Source organism: Cricetulus griseus (assembly GCF_003668045.3).
Source record: "Cricetulus griseus strain 17A/GY chromosome 1 unlocalized genomic scaffold, alternate assembly CriGri-PICRH-1.0 chr1_0, whole genome shotgun sequence".
Lineage (NCBI taxonomy): Eukaryota > Metazoa > Chordata > Mammalia > Rodentia > Cricetidae > Cricetulus > Cricetulus griseus.
In genome coordinates this window covers 7,589,008-7,600,062 of record NW_023276806.1, presented here as the reverse complement: position 1 = coordinate 7,600,062, position 11,055 = coordinate 7,589,008, and positions in this window count along the sequence as shown.

Here is an 11,055-nt window from a genome sequence, read left to right as displayed (position 1 = left end):
CCTGTCTAGCTTTTGCCTCTGGGCTTTTTGCTTTCTCTATTTTATATACTTTATTTACTTACTCAGGTACCTGGCTGTGTGGCTTGATGACCGGCCCCTATCATCCTCCTCCACTCCTCCTTTTTACATTGTTTTCCTTCTGTTTATTTTCTCTTCCTGGAAGTATTACCATTCCTTTCCTGCCTAGCTATTGACTATCCAGCTCTTTATTAGACCAACCAGGTGCTTTTGGTTCACAAAGTTAAACAATTGTAGCATAAAAGAATTCAATATATCTTTGCAAATTTAAATAAATATTCCACAGACTAAATGAATGTAACAGCTTAAAATAATATTCTGCAACAACAAAAAATGTATATTGCTGGATCTTGAGGTAGACTGGTTCCCATTTTCCAAAGAAACCACCATACTGATTTTCAAAGTGGCTGTACAAGTTTGCACTCCCACCACCAATGGAGGAGTGTTCCCATTTCTCTGCATTTTCTCCAGCATAAACTGTCATTGGTGTTTTTGATGGGTGTAACATGATATTTCAGAGTTGTTTTGATTTTCATTTCCATGATAGCTAAGGATGTTAAGCAATTTCTTAAGTGTCTTTCAGCCATTTTAGATTCCTCTATTGAGAATTCTCTGTTTAGTTCTGTACCCCACCTTTTAGTTGGATTATTTGGTGTTTTTGTGACTAGCTTCTAGATTTCTTTGTATATTTTGGAAATCATCCCTCTGTCAGATGTGAGGTTGGTGAATATCTTTTCCCAGTCTGTGGGCTGCCGTTTTGTCTTGTTGACTGTGCCTTACAGAAGCTTCTCAGTTTCAGGAGGTTCCATTTATTAATCATCAATCTCAGTGTCTGTGTTACTGGTGTGACGTTCAAGAAGTGGTCTCCTGTGCCAATTTGTTCAAGGGTACCTCCCACTTTCTCTTCTAAGAGGTCAGTGTGGCTGGATTTATGTTGAGGTCTTTTATTCATTTGGACTTAAGTTTTGTGCATGGCGATAGATATGAATCTTTATGCAGTTTTCTACATGCCAGCATCCAGTTATGCCAGCACCACTTGTTAAAGATGTTTTTTTTCTGTTGTATAGTTTTAGCTTCTTTGTCAAAAATCAGGTGTTCATAAGTGTGTGTGTTAATATCAGGGTCTTCAGTTCAATTCCATTGGTCTACCTGTCTGTTTTTGCCAATAACAAGCTGTTTTCATCACTATAGCTCTACAGTAGAACTTGAAGTCAGGGATGGTTATGCCTCCTGAAGTTCCTTTAGGTTGTTTTGGCTATCCTGGGTCTTTTGTTTTTCCATATGAAGTTGTGTATTGTCCTTTCAAGGTTTGGAAATAATTGTGCTGGGATGTTGATGGGGATTGCATTGAATCTGTAGATTGCTTTTTGTAAGATTGCCATTTTTACTATGTTCATCCTACCTACCCAAGAGCATGGAAGATCTTTCAATTTTTCTGGTATCTTCTTTCATTTCTTTCTTTACTGACTCAAAGTTCTTGTCATACAGCTCTTTCTCCTGCTTGGTTAGTGTTATCCCAAGATATTTTATGTTGTTTGTGGCTATTGAGGATATACATTCATACAAGGACATTTGTTCAACGATGTTCATAGCAGCATTATTTGTAACAGCCAGAACCTTGAAACAACCTAAATGCCCCTCAACTGAAGAATGGATAGAGAAAATGTGGTACATTTACACAATGGAGTACTACTCAGCAGAAAAAAAAAAAAACAATGGAATCTTGAAATTCACAGGCAAATGGATGGAAATAGAAGAAACCATCCTGAGTGAGGTAACCCAGTCACAGAAAGACAAACATGGTATCTACTCACTCATATATGGATTTTGGACATAGAGAAAAGTATTGACAGCCTACAATCCACACCTCTAGAGAAGCTAGGAAACATGGAGGACAGTAAGAGAGACATACAGGGTCCCCCAGTGAAGCAGAAGGGGACAAGAGTCCCTGAACAAATTGGTAGCATGGAGGATGGAGGGAGGCGAAAGAAAGGGGAGAAGAAGAGGGGGGAGGAGAACGTGAGGGATCAGGAAGATTGAGTGGGGAGAGGAATAGAGGAGAGCAAGAAAAGAGACATCAATAGAGGGAGCCACTGTAGGTTTAAAGAGAAACCTAACACTAGGAAATTATACAGAGATCCACAAGGATGACTCTAACTAGGACCCTAAGCAATAGTGGAGAGGCTCCCTTAAATGTCCTTCCTTTATAGTGAGAACGATAACTACCTAGAGCCTTCATCCGATAGCTGACAGAAGCAGAAGCAGAGATCCACAGCGAAGCACTGAGCCAAACGCCTGGAATCCAGTTTCAGAGAGGGAGGAGTGACAAGCAAAGGAGTCAAGACCGTGCTGGGAAAATGCACAGAAACAGATTACTTGAGCAAGTGGGAACTCATGGACCCCAGTCTGACAGCTGGGAAACCAACATAGGACCAAACCAGGCCCCCCTAAAAGTGGGTGTCTGCTAGGAGCACTGGGCATTCACTCTATGGGGCCTCTGGCAATGGAACCAGGATGTATCCCTAGTGCAGGAATGGACTCCAGGAGCCCATTGCCCATGGAGGGATACTCTCTTAGCCTAGATACACAGGGGAGGGTTAGGCCTTGCCCCAAATGACTTGACAGATTTTTATGATCCCTCATGGAAGGCCTCACCCTCCCTGGGGAGTGGGTGGGGGATGGGATGGGGGTGGTTGGTGGGGGGCATGGGAGGATGGAAGGGAGAGGGAACTGGGATTGATATGTAAAATAAGATTCTTTCTAATTTAAATAAAATTTATTAAAAATGGGGTACAGATCTAAAAGACACAAAGAAAATATATGTATTACTTTTCCCTCTGAGAAGGTAAGTTAAGTCTAAATTTTCTTTGACATTGAAAGGAAAATAAAGAATAAGAAAGGAAGTGCACAATCCCGCTCTCTATCACACACTCACATGAGCACACATAATCTAGTTTGTATGTATCCGTGTTCAAACATGCATGTGTGGGCATAATAAACATGTAAATTAACTATTGATAACTCTTTTCCTACACCCTACATTCACATACAGTTTGACCTCATTTAGAATGGATTGAATCTTTAAACTCTTGGGTTGGGTTTCACCATATGACTTACTTTTGTCTATAGCAGATCAACAGAAATAATACTTTGTTTGTGGTAAGCCTAGGATTTGAGAGGCCTTGAACATTTCTCTGTAGTTCCCTGTAATTCTTCAAGGAAAGAATTCCTTAAGAATCTACTGTCTTCAGAATGCAGACATATATACAGAGTGGCACAGTCACTCTAGACACAGTCTAAATAGGAGCTCTGTGTTGAGCCTTTGAAGAATCAACAGACCTACAGCTAATGTCCAACTCAGGTACCAATAACTTCTGACTTAACTACTACATGTCATCGTGGTTTCTTAGGCAGCAATGCTTAATAAATTCAGTGTACTAGTTATCATTTCTCTTTTGTTTTTGTATAGTAAGAAATTACCAATACGGAGTCAGGTAGAAATATAAGGGTATTTAATAGGGAAAAGCCTTACTTACAGAGCGAACCAGCCAGCCGGTGGTAGTCTGTACAGCAAGAAGCAAAGAGAAACCGAAACCGAAAACGCAGTCCCCCTACTCACTCTGACCACGCCCTCACAAGCCCTCAGGTACTCTTGTAGCCAGCCCCTAAGAAGGCGTGGCTACAGCTTCCCCTACAATTCCCCTTTTAGTCTAAAAGAGGATTAAAACTTAAGAAGATAACTATCTATTTTAACTAAACCCTAAAGTCATAAACAATAGGAAGCTATTCCTAACTAGGTATATACACTATCCTAACTGACAACAATGGGGAAAGGGGGCGTAGCATTTTCCAAGTTACTTCCTGCTGAAATGGGACGATGATAGTCATGTGGGGTCCTGTAGAAAGAAAATGTTAGTATCCAGTCCATGTTAGATGGGATTCACTTGATTGAAGATCTCGCTTGAAATCCTCAACTTGATTGAAGTCAGTACCCGAACCTCTGGCCGGAGTGTCAGCTGAAATGGAGCAAGTTGGATCCAGTGCAGTCGAGGAGATGTGGCCCATTTTCTTTCCAGGGTGTCCAGGGATTGCTGTCAGGCAGGTCTTCATTGGCTGTGTGGGACTCAAACATAAACAGTTAGCAGAGAAATGTTTGCTTGTGTATGTACACATGCTAGGGAATGCAACCATGAGAGCATAACAATTATGAAAGGGTGTACACCTTGAGAGAAAGATCCAAGAAAAGACAAAGACAGTCCCCAAATTCTTCTTTTATTCTGTATTACATCAATTGGCTTCTTGATACAATACAGAAACACTAAAGCTTAGTTAAATAATGTGCTTGGATTTTAGAGGAGGAAAGCCAAATCCACCTCTAAGTCCAGCATTGGTTTAATTGAATAGGGACTAGGAAATAAAGAGAAATAGAGTTTTTTGAGAGACAGCTGTAAAGTTTACCGTATGGCACATTCCTTCTATTTGATGGTTATAGCTACCTTTTCTTCTTAAGTATCTACCCATGCAGTGTCTTTTGCCTTCTGAAGATGAGTTTTCCTGTGAAGATAAAAGCAAAACACTTCCCTTTCCTTTGGGAGGCTTCTATTTAGTTTATAAGATATACCTTAGTAGAATACCTGTCATTTGTCCTTGTCGAGAGGTTTTTCCTTTTCCAGTCGAATCTTGATCAACTTTGATGGTATCCAAAGTGTTTCTTCTCCTGTAGAAACCAATGCAAAACCCCTACCCCAACGTAATACATGTCCTGGTTTCCATGCAGAGGTTAGTACATCTTTGAAGTATACTGGCTGATTGAGTTCAGCAGTTTTTTCCGTAGTCCAGTGTCTTTCTGCAGCTGTTTGTCCTTTTTCATTGGCATTAAGAAAGTTTAGTGTTAATAAAGCATTATGCAACCTATGTTTGGGGGGTTTAGTCTTCCAAGCTTGTTTGTTGAGCATCTCCTTAAGTGTTCTATTAGATCGCTCAACCACTGCTTGTCCTGTAGGATTGTGTGGTATACCAGTAACATGCTTTATGTTATAATATTTGAAAAATTGTTCCAATTTCGTAGAGACATATGCTGGAGCATTGTCAGTTTTTATTTGTGCAGGTATACCCATAACTGCCATCACCTCTAGCAGGTGTATAATAACAGAATCAGCTTTTTCAGAGTTAAGAGCAGTAGCCCATTGGAACCCTGAGAATGTGTCTATGGTATGATGCACATATTTCAAATTTCCAAACTCTGCAAAGTGAAAGACATCCATCTGCCAAACCTCATTTCTCCGAATGCCCTTAGGATTACAACCTGCTGGCAATGGAGTTTGATTATAAAAGGAACAAGTAGGACAGTTTTTCACTATCTCCTTGGCTTGTTGCCAAGTGATAGAGAAGTCCTTTTTCAAACCTTTGCTATTTACATGATGTTTCTTATGAAATTCTGAGGCTTCTAGCACACTTCCAATTAATAAACGATCAATCTCATCATTGCCTTGTGCTAGTGGGCCAGGCAGACCCGTATGGGATCTGATATGTGTAATATACATAGGATTACTTCTGTTTCTGATAGTTTCCTGTAATTGTAAAAACAGAGAAGTTAATTCTGTATTATCAGGAACAAATTCTGCAGTCTCAATATGTAACACGACTCTCTCTGCATACTGAGAATCAGTAACTATATTAAGAGGTTCTGTAAAATCCTTAAGTACCATGAGAATTGCATATAATTCTGCCTTCTGTACAGATGTATATGGACTTTGAACTACTTTACTTACCTCACCTGCTTTATAACCTGCCTTACCTGATTTGTTGGCATCAGTGTAGAAGGTAAGAACTCCAGAAATGGGAGTTTGTCTTACAATACGTGGAAGAATCCAGACTGTCTTTTTTATGAATTTAATTCTGTCAGTTTTGGGATAGTTGTTGCTAATTGTTCCCAAAAAGTCAGTAAGAGCTATTTGCCAATATTCATTATCTTTCCATAAGGAAGAAATTTCTTCATTAGTTAAAGGTACTATAATTTCTGCTGGATCTTTTCCAGTCAGCTGGCGAAGTCTTAATTTACCCTTTAAAATCAAATCAGAAATCTTTTCTATATATGTCTTTAACTTTTTATTCTGTTTATGTGGCAGAAATATCCATTCCAATATAGTGTCTTCCCTCTGCATCAGAATTCCAGAAGGGTATTCTCTGGATGGCAAGATAACCAGAATACAGTCTAAATTAAGGTTTATCCGATCTACATGTGCATTCAATATTCTGTTTTCTACCCATTGTAACTCTTTTTCTGCCTCATCAGATAATATTCTAGGACTGTTTAGGTCCTTATCACCTTTAAGGGCCATTTTTAAATGCTTTAAGTCATGTCCTTCTACACCAATAATTGTCTGTAATTGAGAAATTTCCCCTAATAATTTCTGAAGAGAATTAAGAGTTTGATACCGATCTCTCCTAATTTGTACCTTTTGAGGTCTGATTCTCTGTAAGTCTATCTTGTAACCTAAATAGTTAATAGAATTTCCTCTTTGTATCTTTTCTGGTGCAATCTGTAATCCCCAACGAGGCAGAACTTCCTTCACCATTTCAAACATACGTTCCAAAGTTTCCTTATTAGAATCTGATAAAAGAATATCATCCATGTAATGATAAACAAGAGATTGTGGAAATTTCTTACGAATTATTCCCAAAGGTTGCTGTACAAAGTGTTGACACAAAGTAGGGCTATTTAGCATTCCTTGTGGCAAAACCCTCCATTGATATCTCCTAACTGGCTGTGAATTATTAAGAGTTGGTACAGTAAATGCAAATTTTTCTCTATCATTTTCCTGTAACGGTATTGTGAAAAAACAGTCTTTTAGATCAATGACTATGATAGGCCATCCTTTAGGTATTAAGGAAGGTAATGGCATTCCAGGTTGCAGAGAGCCCATTGGTTGAATTACCTTATTTATAGCTCTCAGGTCTGTCAGCATTCTCCACTTACCTGACTTCTTTTTGATGACAAAGACAGGAGAATTCCAAGGACTGGTAGATTCCTCTATGTGTCCAGCATCTAGCTGTTCCTGTACTAACTTTTCTAAAGCCTCTAGCTTCTCAGAGGTCATAGGCCATTGTCCTACCCAAACTGGTTCATCTGTAAGCCACTTCAATGGCAGGGCCTTTGGCTCCTCTGAAGGTCCATCATTTGTACCTAGTTTCTGTACAGCATGGATGGTTGGTAACCGTTTTCCATAGCGTCTTACCAGATCTTTTTCATAATTTGTATCTGACACTGGAGGAATATTAATCTGAGTATTCCATTGCTGTAAGAGATCACGACCCCAGAGATTTATAGCTATATCTGCCACGTATGGTTTCAGTATCCCTTTCTGTCCTTCCGGTCCAATGCAGACCACTGAGTTAACACTCTGTCGAACTCTAGATAGAGTTCCAATTCCTAAAAATTGTACATTTGCCTCTCTAAGAGGCCATTTCTGAGGCCAAGACTTTTGAGTAATAATAGTTACATCCGCCCCAGTGTCCACTAAGCCAGAAATAACTTTATTATTAATTTTAACTTTTAACTGAGGCCTTTTATCATTAATAGAAGCTTGCCAAAATATGCGTTTCTCATTTTGTCCATTCACACTTGATTCTTCATCACTATTCAAACTACCATCTAGAGCAATATCTTTTTTCACAATATGCAAAGAACTGTCTATTGTTCCTGTGAGAGATTGTCTTCCACTGCTATTGGAAATGACCTGACCTTTCTCGATGTGGGGGACTTCTTGAGGCCCCCCTCGAGGTTTCCCGACCTTAAGGGGTTTCCTTGTATGTCCCTGGTCGATCTACATTCATTGGTCCAGTGTCTGCCCTTACCACATCTTCTACACAATCCAGAAGGCAGTGGCCTTCCATATGAGGCATTGTTAGAATTCATTTGTCTACAATTTCTCTTAGTATGTCCCATTTTACCACAGTTGAAACATCTAGGTTCCTGGAGCCTTCGTGGTCTCCAGGGGAAGGCTCTTCCTACCCAAGGTTCTGGTTCATAGTAGTAGTAACCTCTAGCCTCTTGGTACCTATGTTGACCTCTGTAAGGTGCTTCTCCTTGCCAAGCCCTTACATCCTCACCTCTAGAACTTTTAATTTCCTGTTGCCGTTTTAAACCTTTGGAGATGGCTTCTCCTACCCAAGCTCCAGTATCTTGCACATTATAGTCAATGTTGGCTGCATACAAAACCCATTCTTCTAACGGAGCTGATCTGATCTTTAAAGGCAAAAGTATTCTTTTGCATATAGGGTTTGCATTTTCATAAGCTATTGTATATATAATTGATTGTCTTGTTTCTGGATCTGTTACCTGTAATTCTACTGCCCTAGTTAACCTTTGTAAGAAGTCCTGGAACTGTTCTGTAGGTCCCTGTTCTATTCTGGTATAAGCTTCTAGACATTCTCCTGGCTCACGAACCTTATCCCAGGCATTTAATGCTGCTTTCCTGCAAAGAGACAGTATATCGTCATCATATTCAGCCTGAACCTGTGGGTCAGCATAAATACCCTGACCAAGAAGCTTATCTAGAGGCGCTTCAAAACCTTCCTTTATGCCCTGACGTTCAAGGAGCTTTGCCTCTTCCCTTACCAATGCCTTCCACTGGATTTGGCATGAATTCTCAAGTACAGCTGCTACCAATCGTTCCCAATCTGTGGGTGTCACCCTGTTAAAGGTTGCCCATGAATGTAATAGCTGTTTTACGTATGGGCTATGGAGACCATATGAGACAACTGATTCTTTAATATTCTTAAGATCCTTCGGCTGTATAGGTTGCCATTCATAAACCATTCGTCCATGAGGGTGTTTCTTAGAAGCTGGCTTTTCTACCATGGTAGCTGGGTACACTAATGGTGTACGAGTAACAACCTTAGAAGAATAGTCACAATACCTGGGTGGAGTAGGTGCCTGGGATTGGAGTGATTCTGCTTCTGAGGCATCCCACTGATCTTTAAGCCTAGCAATGATATCCTTTTGAAAAGTTTCAATCTCCTTAATCATAAAAGATTCTAAGCACGTTAGTGAATCTGTAAATTGCTCTAACTGCTCATCTACACGTTTTTCTAGGTCTTTCATACGATCATCCTTAGACAGCATCTGGATGGCATGGAAACTGCCTTCTAGGTATTGGAGTCTAGATTCCAGGTCATGATTTGCTGATTTTGAGTCCTCAGCAATCGACCGTATGGACCTATGTAATCTGTCAGCCCTGTACTGTAAATTATCTTCCAAACATTCAAATCTAGACTCAAACTTCTGATCTGCTACCTTGGATGCTTCAATGACTGATTGAATGGCATTGTCCAATTCTTCAACCCTATGCTGGGTATTTTGCACCGTTGCATCTAGTTGATGAGTAACATTGCCTATCTGAGTTTCTAGCTGGCTACAGATATTCTTTAGCTGGTCATGGTCTTCTGACAGCCTAGCCTCTAAGGCCTCAGACATGGAGGATCTCTCAGTGTTTATCTTATCATAAGTACGCTGTATCTCATCAGACAGCTCTGTCTTTAGTGTATTGGACACAGAGCCAAGCTTATCATCCAATTTCTGTTCCACTTGCTGCACAATTGTGGTCTGACCTAATCGTAAAGCTGTTATTTCCTGCAAGCAGGTGGTGAGGTTATCCTTATCCCTATTCCTGTGTCCTCTGGCTAGTAATACTATTTGTACCAGCAAGCTAACTGCCATTATGGCATATAGGCCAGTAATTGGCACATTAACATCCTCCTCAAACAGTGAATTCACGTAATAAGCAAAAATATTACCAATTTTAGCAAATGATAAATATTCCGCCATAATTTTACCTGATTTCTACTCCAGATGCAGTAAATATATTTGATCAGCAGGTAGCACAGGCGTTCAGTTATTCCGAGGCGTTTGGCAGCAGTCGGTCAGCGGTGGAGAGAGGTCACAAAAGCGGCTGCGCTTATCTTAGAGAGTATACGGCCTTGCGGCTACAACCACTGAAACAGATTCGGGCTTTCCCGCAGGCCAGGGGAAGCCACAGCTGAAAGCAGAGGCCTACCTGGACTCTAGGCAGCTAGAAACTGTCTCTGAGCTGGGTGGATGGTTCTGAGCAGCTCAGCAGCAGTGGGTCGGCTGCTAGCCAGGAACGCCTGTGGAAAGAGGGTGCTTTCCGGGCCTAGGCAGCGGGCCCGATGGAACCCACAGCCTGTCCCAAATGGGGTGTGGGTTTCCAATATCCCGCTTCTGACACCAGATATAGTAAGAAATTACCAATACGGAGTCAGGTAGAAATATAAGGGTATTTAATAGGGAAAAGCCTTACTTACAGAGCGAACCAGCCAGCCGGTGGTAGTCTGTACAGCAAGAAGCAAAGAGAAACCGAAACCGAAAACGCAGTCCCCCTACTCACTCTGACCACGCCCTCACAAGCCCTCAGGTACTCTTGTAGCCAGCCCCTAAGAAGGCGTGGCTACAGCTTCCCCTACATTTTTGTTTTCCTTTTTTCTTTTTATTTGTTCTTCTCTAACACAATACATCCCAACCACAGTTCCCATTCCATTCACTACACCAAGAACCTCCCCACCTCCCAACTCCCCTCTCCCCCAAATCCGCTCTTCCTGTTTCCCTTCAGAAAAGAGCAGGCATATCTACTAAACATGGCATTAAAAGATACAGCAAGACTAGGCACAAACACTCTTCTCAGGCCTGGGCAAGGCAACCCAATAGGAAGGAAAAGGTCCCAGCGGCAGGTGAAAGATTCTGAGACATCCTCACTCACACTGCTAGAGGAGTCCCACAGAACACCAAGCTAACAAGCATTGATTATTTGCAGAGGAGCCAGTGCAAACCCATGCAGGCTCTCTGGTCGCCTTGACCTCTGTCTCTGTGAACCCCACTGAGCCAGGCTTCCATGTTCTTCTGGTGTCCCCAACTCCTCTGGCATCTACAGTTCTTCCACCCCCTCTTCTGCAGAGATCCCCAAGCTCCAAGATGAGGGGCCCAGTGGAGATCTCTAATTTGGGCTCTTTCTTTACCTA